We start from the raw sequence: 13,206 nt of genomic DNA, 5'->3' as shown, positions 1-13,206 counted from the left end.
AGGCTGGGAGCTCTTGTAGTGCAAAGTAAACACGCAGTGAGTGAGTGAGTGACACAGTAGTGAAATACAGTTTACAATTGCAGTCTCGATACAAACAATAGGTAACATGCTTGCAAACTTACCTGTGGAGATGGAGAGCAGCAGGACCGACGTGTTCGTGGATGCATTTGAATGTTTACCTGAGGAGATGGAGAGCAGCAGATACGACGTGTTCGTGGATGCATTTGAATGTTTACCTGAGGAGATGGAGAGCAGCAGATACGACGTGTTCGTGGATGCATTTGAATGTTTACCTGAGGAGATGGAGAGCAGCAGCAGCGACGTGTTTGTGGGTGACTTCTTACCTGAGGAGATGGAGAGGAGCAGCAGCGACGTATTTGTGGGTGACTTCTTACCTGAGGAGATGGAGAGCAGCAGCAGCGATGTGTTTGTGGGTGACTTCTTACCTGAGGAGATGGAGAGCAGCAGCAGCGATGTGTTTGTGGGTGACTTCTTACCTGAGGAGATGGAGAGCAGCAGCAAAGCTCAACCATCGACCAGCGCTGCTACAGATGCGCCTGTGCAGAACAACCCCGCAGGTAACTGAGGACATTAATACAAATCAAAACTCACATGTATGCAGAAATAACAGTGGGACCCGATTACTGGGTGTCTTCTCACACAACTCAAACTTGGTAACAACAGTATGAATGCATATTTGTCATTTTAGCTGAAATTAGGACTGGTGTTGCTTAAGACATTGTCGGTCGGTGTTTCTGTTAAAAAAACTAACAATAATACTGATAAGATAATACTACTACGAATTCTGCTACTAATAACAATATAAACCGCACTAAGGATTGATGAGCTGCCAGGTTGATGAATATTAATCACGTCGGCATTCGATCAAACTAATTTGCTGTAATCAAAGTGATGAGATTGCCGTTTGCGCATTAGTTTCTTGCTCATAAAGGCTGAATAGTTTTAATGAACTGCATTATTAGCAGTATATTCACAGGACAATACAAATAATATCGTTTACACGTAGCACGTCAACTCTGCATGGAGAGCGACGGCGAGTCGGGCGTCTCAAACTAGTGTTTACTGTGCGTCAGATACACTGTGAATTCATTGGGATGAACTGAAATAGTGCGTTTTGTGGATGGCTTGACGGAGAGCGAAACTCTCCAGCACTCAGTCAGTGTTCGGCGAGTGAAATATCTGTGTACCAGTTCCAGATTATAGAGGTAGTTAGTTCCTCGTTTAGCGATGAACTTCGCCTCAGTTTCACGTCCTCTGCGCCATAGTTGTTTTCGCTCTGCACGTGAGCTGCGAACGGGTCCCAAACACATACGTCATCAACCAGGCTTTATCGTTATTACCGCGGGTCGGGAAGACTAATTCTTATCGTGGGGAGATTTTTATCGGTGTATCGCAAACGATAATATATCACCCATCCCTAATCTGTGCTGATAAAAAAAGATGTTTAATCTGTAGTGACCTTTACTCCATTTAAAGTCACTTCTTGGGTTCACTGCGGGGAAGTTTCAGACACCTCTTTGTTGATTCCTTGATATCTCCATAAAGTCCAGGAAAATGAAGTTAATCACAGCTCGTTTATTAATCTTGAAAAAAAAAAAACTGATGTAACATAACGTTGTAATTAAAGTACAAAGCAATTCAAACTGTAAATTAAAAGAGCATCAAAAATGTTGAAGGAGAGAAAGATGGTCTGAAGTCTGTGTGCTCCCAGCAAACCTCGCCATCTCATTAGACACCCGTGGCTTTACACACAGACTCCAGAAAACAGACAAGAAGGGAAAATATAAGACAATATGGAATAACCTATAAATGGCTCCTACATAATCAATATTCTTTGCTTTCAGAAAAACACACAAAAGGGAGGAAAGGCCGTTCTCGTTTCCAGACAGCAAGGAAAGCCTTAAAGCGTGACTTCCGAACCTTTATGAGTAAAGTGTTTCCTTGTGTGCCTGCCCCAAAAACTCCAGCCACAGATCCAGCTGAGCCAACAGACCGTGAGTCTCCAGTTATCATGCAGTGCTGTAGTCTAGAATAAACCGTGATTTCTACACCCCTAGCTCTAGAGACAATTCAATATAGCAACAACCCCCTGCTGCCACGGTTACATTAATGAAATATATATGCTACTTTTACTAAAGAGGTAAATATACCCTGCGTATCACGTACCACTGGAGTCATGTCCATTTCAATCTGTTGTTCTGGTTTTATTTGTAATCTCCACTCATACCGGCTCCTCACCGGATTGCACAGATGCGTTCAGTCTCATGCTGTATGTTAACACGTTGTTGCTGTGTGTTTTTCAGTGAACTTAATGTTTCCTAATGAACCGACACTGCAACATGAATACTTTCAGTCTCTTTATGAAGTGGGAAAGAAACTGAGTTATGGTGATAGCTTCTATAAAGGAATCAGAAGATCGGATGGCCAGAGAGTATGTTGCTCTTTCTCCATAACCAAACATTTTGTCTCTTGTTTCCTTCTATGAACTTTGAGTCTTGCCATAAACATCAGAGTTTACAGTTTTGATCAAAAAGTGTAAAGACTGTAGATGATAGTGTACAAGTTTAACTTACCTTTGCAAACATTTTCTTTATTTTTTAGGTTGTCATCAAATTTGTTGAGAGGCGCAGATTTTGTGGAACATTTGAAACGGTAAGTGACTTTATTCTTCATGAAAATCTCTAGTAAGAATTGGCTTGTCAAATTTGGTATGTAGATAGTATGAGATATAACTGAATTACACAACCAAAGCCTAGAAGCATCGGTTATAAAGTTCATGTAAAGTTTTTTTTTCACATTAGCTGGGTTTCCATCCATAAGTGAAGCAAATCTTTAAAAAAAAAAGAAAAAGAAAAGTGAATTAGGTGCGTTCCCATCAGGTGGTTTGAGCGGACGGCGTGGTATTGGTAACCTAGTAACCAACAGTAAATGAAACACCGTCAGCGGAAACAATATGTGTGTCGTTCGACTCAATAAGCGACTGCTTTAAGAGAACGCTGAGAGTCGGTTCCCATCTGAGAGCCGGTTTCCCTTGTTGTATTTTTGTATGTTAATACAAGGATAATATGATTATCCTTTCGCTACACTGCTCAGCCACACAACAAGTAGTCTCTAGCTTAATGTTATTTTGATGTGTTTTCATCCTTTATTTTAGGTCACAAAACAATATCAGTAATACAAGCAAATGAAGTAGCATTTGAATGCATTTTAATAACAGACAACATAAAGGCAGAATGTAGAGTTTGTAAGGTGAAACTGTCATATCGAGCAGGGACGACCTTTAACAACCTTATAAATGTGTTCGGTTTTAAGTGTGATGTGCTTAGAATGGTTTTATTTTGAATAGTTCAATATAAATTAAATTAATTTGGCAAATGCGTTTCTATCTCCCATTATTCACGTTAATCCTTTTTCCCTCAAGTCGAAAACCACCTCAAGCGAGTGTGGAAACTTTTTTGCGACTTAAGGGATTTTTTTTCTCATTTGCTGTTACCATCACTTGTTTCTGATGCGATACTTAAAAATGTGCATAAAAACAGGGTGTTGGAAACATAGCTAATGCTTTCATCTTTCGTTTGGGGATTTGAAATTAGCGAATGTTTTGTCAATCTCTTTTCTTTAGCCTGTCATAGAGGGGACTACTTTGCTGAAATTGCAAAAGCCAACTCGCAACTATATAATACGGTTGTATGACCGTTTCATCATGGAAGACCAATACGTGATGATAATGGAACATCTTCCTGGCTATGTGAACTTGCGTGAGTTCATCAGAAGGAAAAGAGGGGGACTGACTGGAGAGACAGTGAGACGCATCATGCGGCAAATCGTTCTGGCAATGGATTACTGCATGAGTTATGAGGTTTTTTACCCAGTAAACCTGGAATCGATACTGATCAACCCAAAAACCCTGATGATAAAATTAGCAGACTTTGACGAAGTTCACTTTGAAAGTAAGTTGGCTTTTTGAACACAGATCACTGATGACTGGTGATGTTTTACTAAACACTGGAAATGTATTGCTTACAGGAAGTGAAAGCGTGCTTGCTCAAGTAAAAAAAGCTGAATGCTTCTTTGGATACATACTGGATTGTCTCTACAATGAAATAAGTACTGAGGAAAAAGTATTGATGTTCGAATGCAAGAACTTCAGTAAGTGGAAATAACATTGCTTGAAAAATATAAAGCTCTGACATAAAATGTCAGTAAAATGATAAGTGTCAAACCTTGATGACGAATGAGCAAAGTGTGAAACACAGGGGACTGATAATGAATGTTAGCAGTGATTAAATGTTCATGTCATAGTAACAGCAACAAATGCTTTGTATTTCATGGTAACAAGAAAGGTCAAACGTGATTAATCTGCTCTCTTCTGAAAACTTTCACAGATTTCCGGAAGTATCAGCACCTACAATTTGAAAACTATGTTAGATCAACCCTGAATTTCTTATACAGAATGAAGAAAGAAGAAGCAGCAAATGTAAGAAAAAGAGATGTTTTTTTAATCAAAAAGACATTATTTGAGATCGAACAGACTCAGACCTGCCAACCTGTACGCATTTTGACCTCAAAGTACGATTTGTCACTCTAAACTATGCAAAAACCTGATGCACGCGCTGTACTCCAATCAAGCAACAGTAGTAGAAGAAGAGTTCGACCGATCATAGCGCTGGTTCATTCCCCAAATATCAAGCAAGGATGATTGACAAATGCGTAAGGCTTATGATTAAAAAGTAGTAAAGTAGTCTCGGTGCGTCTGACTCCTTACGGTACAGGCTAGGGGAGATGTGGAAAGTTGAAATATTGAATTGAGTTAAAGGTGCTCTAAGCGATGTCACGCGTTTTTTAGGCCAAAACATTTTTTGTCACATACAGCAAACATCTCCTCACTATCCGCTGGCTGCCTGTCCTCTGAACACACTGTAAAGAAACGCGATCTCTGTAGACAGCCCAGGCTCCACAAACAGCAACAAAAGCAAACTGCAGCGACCCGCTCCCCGAAACATAACAAACTGTTCCAGCCAATGACCGACAAGAAGGGTTTGGGGGGTTAGTGTGCGGATGAGGAGGAGGGAGGGTCTAGCTAGCCTCCGTTTTGTTTGACAATAGTTCGAACGTCAACAAGAAGTGACGTCACCCAGGATCGCTTAGAGAACCTTTAACTTAATCCTCTGCGTGAATTAATTACGTCCATGGATTAACTTTATATTGTTCAGAGTGACCTTGAACGACAGAGCGTATTTTTAATCTAAATAAACTTGAAATCGCTCTTTATGAAAGTGCTCTGACTTGTGGATGACTGGGAGTCTGGAGTAACAAGGATTTATTTATTCATTCTTAGTGTTGAGAAATGTAGCATGAATGTTTAATGTTATTGTGTTAATAATAACTAAAGTACCTCATTTAAATATTCATTTAGTATGAAAAATACCAGAAAGCATTTTGTAGTATCCATCCGTGTTTTTAAAAATCGTTAAAATACCGTTAACAAAACCCCTCATTATATAGGCCAACTTGATATTGTTTTTAGAATAATTGATTCGGTTTGCTATGATTGGTCCCGTCTATCCATTGTCAACAGTTTTCTATATGTTTGTATTGGCTAACGTTTATTCAGATAATGCGTGTCCTGTTTATAATGTGCAATGATCAAATGCAAAGACAGCACAAATATAAAACCTTTTTCTGTGGGATTTGGTATCATATTTGGATATTGGAATAATAAATTAAGTAGCCTATTTTAAATGAATCACATGTACACACAATGTTCCTATGTTTTTGTTGTTGTTGTTTTTTGTTGTTTTTTTACAAAAAGGAGCTGGTGGCAGTGCATTTTGGGAGACGGACCAAAATTATTTATCTTTTATCTTTTCCTCTCTCTCATCTCTGTCGCTCCTCATGCTTCCGTCTTCTTTCTCTCGCCTCATCTGTCCTTCCCCCCAGGCGCCGCGGCCGGGGGAGTAGAGCGCAGTCTCGTGAGGGAGCACCTCGCGGCCGGCGAGGGGCGCTGGGCGTCTGTGGCAAGCAGGACGAGGCCGAGAGCCGTGATTGATAATGAGCACCACCTGTGCGCTGCAGTGTCTTACGGAGGAGCTCTGGGAGCATAAAAGGAGGAACGACGACAGTAAAGGACGAGAGAGGACCAGGCCTGGATAGGCTTGCCTTCTTCAGCCAGACTCCCGGGGATTACACCGGCTACCACCAGGTAATTTCTGGGAGCCACTCTATTGCAGGGGGGGGCAAGGTGTCTAAGAGGTGGAGGGAGTGGCTGATGTCGTGTCACTGGTTTGAGTGATGGATGGTGTGGTTTAAGTTGTGGAGTAATGCACTCCATCCATCACTCCCGCCACTCCATCCGTCACTGCATCCATCACTCCCGCCACTCGATCCATCACACCATCCATCACTCCCGCCACTCGATCCATCACACCATCCATCACTCCCGCCACTCAATCCATCACACCATCCAGCACTCCCGCCACTCCATCCATCACTACCGCCACTCTATCCATCACTCCATCCATCACTCCCGCCACTCCATCCATCACTACCGCCACTCTATCCATCACTCCATCCATCACTCCCGCCACTCCATCCATCACTACCGCCACTCTATCCATCACTCCATCCATCACTCCCGCCACTCCATCCATCACACCATCCATCACTCCCGCCACTCAATCCATCACACCATCCAGCACTACCGCCACTCTATCCATCACTCCATCCATCACTCCATCCATCACTCCCGCCACTCCATCCATCACACCATCCATCACTCCCACCACTCAATCCATCACACCATCCAGCACTACCGCCACTTCATCCATCACACCATCCAGCACTCCCGCCACTCCATCCATTACTCCCGCCACTAAATCCATCACTACCCCCACTCCATCCATCACACCATCCATCACTCCCGCCACTAAATCCATCACTCCATCCATCACAACCACCACTCCATCCATCACTCCCCCCACTCCATCCATCACTCCCCCCACTTCATCCATCACACCATCCATCACTCCCGCCACTAAATCCATCACTCCATCCATCACAACCACCATTCCATCCATCACTCCCCCCACTCCATCCATCACTCCCCCCACTCCATCCATCACACCATCCATAACTACCGCCACTTCATCCATCACACCCCCCACTCCATCCATCACACCATCCATAACTACCGCCACTTCATCCATCACTCCCGCCACTCCTTCAGCCACACCATCCAGCACTCCCACCACTCCATCCATCACTCCCGCCACTCCTTCAGCCACACCATCCATCACTCAACCTACTGACACGACATCAGCCACTCCCTCCACCACTCAAAACACCTTGCCCCCCCTGCAATAGAGTGGCTCCCAAAAATTACCTTGTGGTAGCCGGTGTAATCCCCGGGAGTCTGGCTAACGTTCTAATGAGTCCAGCCCTGGAGAGGAAGTCGAAGGTGAGTTGTCAGAAGATGAGGTCATTGACGAATGGGTCCAATGTGATCTGTGCCATTTGTGGTTCCACTTGAAGTGCGCAGGGGGGGAGGAAGACACTGACTGGCTTTGCCATAAATGTTGTCTGTCCACATTAGAGACCTGCAGTCTCGCGGGACCCAGCGCAACCGAGTGCGGCGCGGGACAATATTTGATGGGTGAATGCGGGTGCGGGCGGCAAGATATTATTGTGTGCGGGTTGCGGGAAAATAAAATTATTTGCGGGAAATATAAAACAAAATAAAATATCTAATATCTAATGCACAAGCAACAAGGATAACTAAAATAAAAACGATTTACAGACGCAAGGTCGGAAGCTAAATCTCGCGTGGTTCATAGGCGCAGAACAGCCAAGCCTACCACACAGAGGCAAAATGTCTGCACCGCATGACTCAGGTGGATCGTTTAGTGCTACAGATATTAGTTCGTTATTAAAGAAAGGAACATGCAAAACTACAAAACCAAACAAAGGAAAATCTGATATTTGGAAATGTTTTTCAGTAGTATGCGACAGCGATGGAAAGCACCTTCCTTTTGCGAGCTGTGACAAATGCAGCAAAATCCTCACATACAGCGGGCACAAGTCTGGAACTTCAGGTCTGAAGCGTCATGTGTGCACCGGTTTGAAAGGCCAAACTTCCCTGACGTTTACGGCAAGTCAATCGAAAGTGACAAGTGCACTAAAAGATGTAACAACAGAAAAATGTGTTGACTTTGTTTGTGCTGACCTAAGACCTTATGACACCGTCTCTGGCCAGGGTTTTATTAAACTAGCGCAGCACCTCGTTGACACAGCAGCCAAGATTGGAAAGTTCGATGTGAAGGAAATGTTTCCTCATCCAACGACATTGTCGCGAAATCTGAGTGAAAGGGCACAAACACAAAGGAGAGCTGTTGTCGATGCAACATGACATCATGACTTTGCGTAAACATACACGCCACTTTCAAGTCAAGTGGCGTGTTATCTATACGCATTTTGAGCTATCCGCGTGTATGTCCACGCCGAAATGAACCGTCATCATTTGCGTGTTTATGTCTACGCCGTTAAACGTCCGAGTGATTCCGCGTGTATGTGTACGCCGTTAAATGTCCGAGCGAAACGAAGCAAAATTCATATCTACATCTGTGGAGCAATATTTTTTTTTCCTAGGATGGTAGGGGAAGACTCATAAATAGTATTAACCCCAGTGACGGGTAGGTTTAGGGACGGGGTTGGGGTAGGTCATATATTTATATACAGTAATGTAACGTTAAGTCAACGGCGTTGATAAACACGCTGAAAAGCGATTATGCGTGTTGATAGCACGCCAAAAATGGAAATACGAATTGGCGTGTCATACATACGCCATTTCATGAGATCAGTCTGGTCGATGACATAACCGACACAATTGCGAAATATGGTTGCGCAGTGACTACTGACATCTGGACCGAAAACTATCGGAAAACCTCCTTTCTGTCAGCCACAATACATTACATAGAGGCAAATTACGACTTGGTGTCAAGGGTGCTCTTTGCAACCCCATTCGATGCAGGCACTTCAAAAACTGGCGACAACATTCGAGCTTTCTTATTTCAAAATCTAAGAGTATTTGGAATAGATCAAAGGCAAAGAAACTTGTCTTCGTCACTGACAGAGGAGCGAACATGGTCACAGCTCTACGCGGCTTCACAAGACTGAACTGTAGCGCTCACATACTCAACACCATTCTTTCACATGCATTCTCGTCCGCTGTGATGGACAAAACACCTGAAGTTGGCCACCTGCTGAAAGACGTGAAAAAACTTGTCACCTACTTCAAACATTCCGGCCTGCAAGTGAAACTGAGTAAGTCTCTAAAGCAGGCAGTGGAAACACGATGGAATTCTAATTTTGAAATGCCAGATTCTGTTTCAACAGTATGATGACATTGCAACAATGCTGTTGGATAATAAACAGTATGACACAGTAGGGTGCATTGACAAGAATATTCTTAAAACCCTGGTGACTTTTTTGAAGCCGTTCAAAAACGCAACCAATGACTTGGAGTCAGACAATACAGCTCTGAGTGCGTCTCTAGTACTTCCATGGTCCGTAAAACTAAGAAAACACTGCGAGGCAGCCAGGACTGACTGCATTCTCAGTGAAATTGCATCTACTTGTCTGCAATGTCTGGACGAACTAATGTCGCAGAAAAGTTCGGCACCAAATGGAATTCATATGCTTTACAAAATAGCTACATTCCTCACTCCCAAACTGCATCAGTTAAAAATGATTGATGATAATGAAAGACAAGCTGTGATCCATGCCGTCAAAGTGCTAGTTGATGAGTTGGGGTTTGATGAGGATAACACAGAGGAAAACCTACAACCGCCGCCAGCAAAAAGGACTTTTCAAGACTTTGCGGAATGGGAGGATGCTGATGATACCATGGACAGCGACGTGTCATTCGATTCCAAAATAGCGAGAGATTTAAAGATCAAGTTGGATGGATTAGAAGCACACAGACCCGATGATGTCCTCCAGTGGTGGAAAAGACGATGTCAAGAATTTCCGAGATTAAGCAAAGTAACACGGCATGTACTTTGCATTCCAGCTTCCAGCGCAAAATCCGTCCCGCGCAGGTCTCTAGTCCACATAACACTCACGTTACACACACACACACACAATGTAAATAGGACAAACAGAAAATGTTAACAGGTTAATGTTTAGTTCTGGTATTTTTTAATCCGTTTAATGTTAAATGTAAATAGCTTAAACACACACACACATCCTGATCATTTATGTTTTGAAGTTTTTACATTGTATAATCATAATGGTTCATGCTTAACTCGCATGCCATAATTAATATCACGACACAATCATGCCTAACTCGCATGGTCCTCTAGCTTATTAAAGCAGCAATTAACTTACATTTTAACCAAATAAAAAGGTACTCGCCTTTCTTATTCATTTAAATTATGTTTTCTTTGGTTAAAATCGATCAGTTGATCCGTTAAATTTAAAAAAAATTGAAATCAAGTTATGCTATCTGTACGGAACACCGTTAACCCTTATCATCTTCCGTACACAGGCAGAAGTTTTTTCCCACTATTCTCAAATACTATTGGTCCAAAAGACATCAATCAAAGTGTGGACCGTACAATGGGTATTCCCATAGGGAATGATCACACAAACATGCTTGTCTGGCTCTCAGCAACGGAGGAGTGGTCGCTGGCATGCGGTGAAGGGCGAAACATTTACGGAACATGGTTAGTCTACGTCAACGTCAGGTTAACTATAGACAAGCTCTTTATTAAAGTCTGGGGTTTTAACCACATCTTTGTGTAGATTTTTAAACAGTTTTTTAAAGTTTTGTTTTGCTGTTAATTTGTCAATGGGTGATTGGAAGTAAGCTAATTTATTTAACCTAAAAGAATGGGTGACGTCACTTGCAAATCTGTGATTTCCGGAGCGACAGAAAAAAACCTCTGCAACAAAGGGTGAATTATCATTCAATAATGATAATAATTTCATATGCATTCATTTCACAATATGTTATCTTAACATATATATTTTTATACAGCCTATATTCTGTATATTATTTTTTCTCTTTTCTGCATTTCACCTCTGCTCTAGCTTGGTTCCTTGTAATAGACCCTATGTCCTATTGTAAATCCTATGTAATATTGTTGGCTCTGTGACAAATTGCATGTTATGTTCGTAGATCATTCCATGTGGATGACCTACTGGACCTCCGGGCCAAGAAAATCTCCAAGGCTATCCAAGTAGTACACATACACTGCTGTTCAAAAGATTGGGGTCTGTAAGATTTATGTTTTTGAAAGAAGTCTCGTCATTAACCCCAGGTTGTTTCAATAAGATAGTCCTTGAGAAGCTTAATTTAACTATTATGATAACAGGATATCATGGTCGTTGATATATACACACAATACTGTTCCACTCAAAGGTATTTATTTATTTGTATGCTTGTATTTTTTACTGATAAATACTTTTTACTTATAAATGCTGAATGTGGTTCAGGGGGTCGACAACTTTAGGCATGCAAGTTATTTTTCATAGATATCTGGCCAGCTTACTCATTGCTCATATTAGCCTTTAAAATGTTTGAATTTATATTCTCAATGCAATAGCAGGGGTAAAGATATCATTAGAGTTCCTAAAGTTATGGCTATGCTCTTGTTACCAGATGAGATATAATCCCTAGCGTTTGGCCCTGTGATTCTTCAGGACAAGACCTTGATGCCATCCATACTCAGTACTTGAAGAAGGTGAGTTTCACAATAGCTGCCACTATCAAAAATCAAGAGACAGAACACAACAGAATTTCATCCAAATTAACTCACCCATATGTAGGGATGGCTACCGAAACCCGGTATTAAAGGGCCCTGGAGCTAAATTATGGAAGACCGTAGTTATCGGTTCTACTGTCGGTACTGAAGAAATTACACGCACTATTTATCATAGACATTATCTTGCAAATTCTATCTCGCCAGCTGTGGTGGGGGTGGGGGGCATCGGAGTTTTTCCCTCGTTGTTGCAGCTGACCACCGGTAACACCGACCACCATAGCAAGCCTAAATGCGGTAATATTAAGACATTTGTCTATGATGCATTTTTGCTATTTGGGCAATTCCAGCATTATGGACGTGACATTTGCAGTAAAAACTTGAAATAAAAATTCTCACGAAAATGCATTATTATTTAATTCATACTTTAGGCTTCGTGTTAGGGCTGGGTATCGATTCAGATGTCCCGGTCCCGATTCACAAGATTTCGATTCGATCGAAAATTATTCCATTTACACTGGCCCCTCCACAAAGTAAATTTTGTTTTGACCCTTGTATTGTAATAAATAAAGTTATGACACCCAACATTTTAGATACCAGAGAAATTGAACAATTCTCTATTCCAACTTCAATACCACAGCTAAAACTACTAAAGCTACTAATAGGCAAGGCAAGTTTATTTATATAGCACATTTCATACATTATTACAATTCAAAGTGCTTTACACAGAAAGGAATTAAAATAATCACAAAATAAAAGCAAGGAAAACTAAAACAGTTATAAAAGGAATTAAAAGAGTAAAAAAGTGATACATAGATAAACTTCTCATCTGGCAAAACAACGGTGTATTATATTTTTCGCAACTCCCAATTTTACCATGGTGATTGATTACACTGTCTGTGGTGTTCTTTCGAGCCCCCTAAGAAATCTATTGGATCTCTCCGATGGACCCGATTTTTCCCTAAAATCGGACAGGAGGAGCTGTAGGACTGACTCACGGGGTAACCTCGGGTTCACTGCCCCATCAGTCCGCACCCCAAAGATTTGTTCGGAAGATTTAGGATTGGAATCGATCCAGTCCGCACCCCACAGAACCTCGAGTTTGATTACACGATGCAAAAATCAAATACAGTGTAATCAGTGGGACACAGTGCTCATTCAGTAAATGCACAGCTAAACAGATGTGTTTTGAGTCTGGATTTAATGTGACTACTGTAGGAGCACATCTGATCTCATCTGGAAGCTGGTTCCAGCTGCGGCTGGCATAATAGCTAAAAGCAGACGCTCCTTGCTTAGAGTGAACCCTTGGTATTTCAAGCTGATGTGATCCTAATGATCTGAGTGATCTGTTAGGTTTATATTCGGTTAGCATATCTGGAATGTATTGAGGCTCTAGACCATTGAGTGATTTATATACCAGTAATAA

This window comes from Rhinichthys klamathensis, unplaced genomic scaffold (genome assembly GCF_029890125.1).
Source record: "Rhinichthys klamathensis goyatoka isolate OS25496 unplaced genomic scaffold, OSU_Roscu_1.1 h1tg000040l_1, whole genome shotgun sequence".
NCBI lineage: Eukaryota > Metazoa > Chordata > Actinopteri > Cypriniformes > Leuciscidae > Rhinichthys > Rhinichthys klamathensis.
This window is presented reverse-complemented; position numbering follows the sequence as displayed.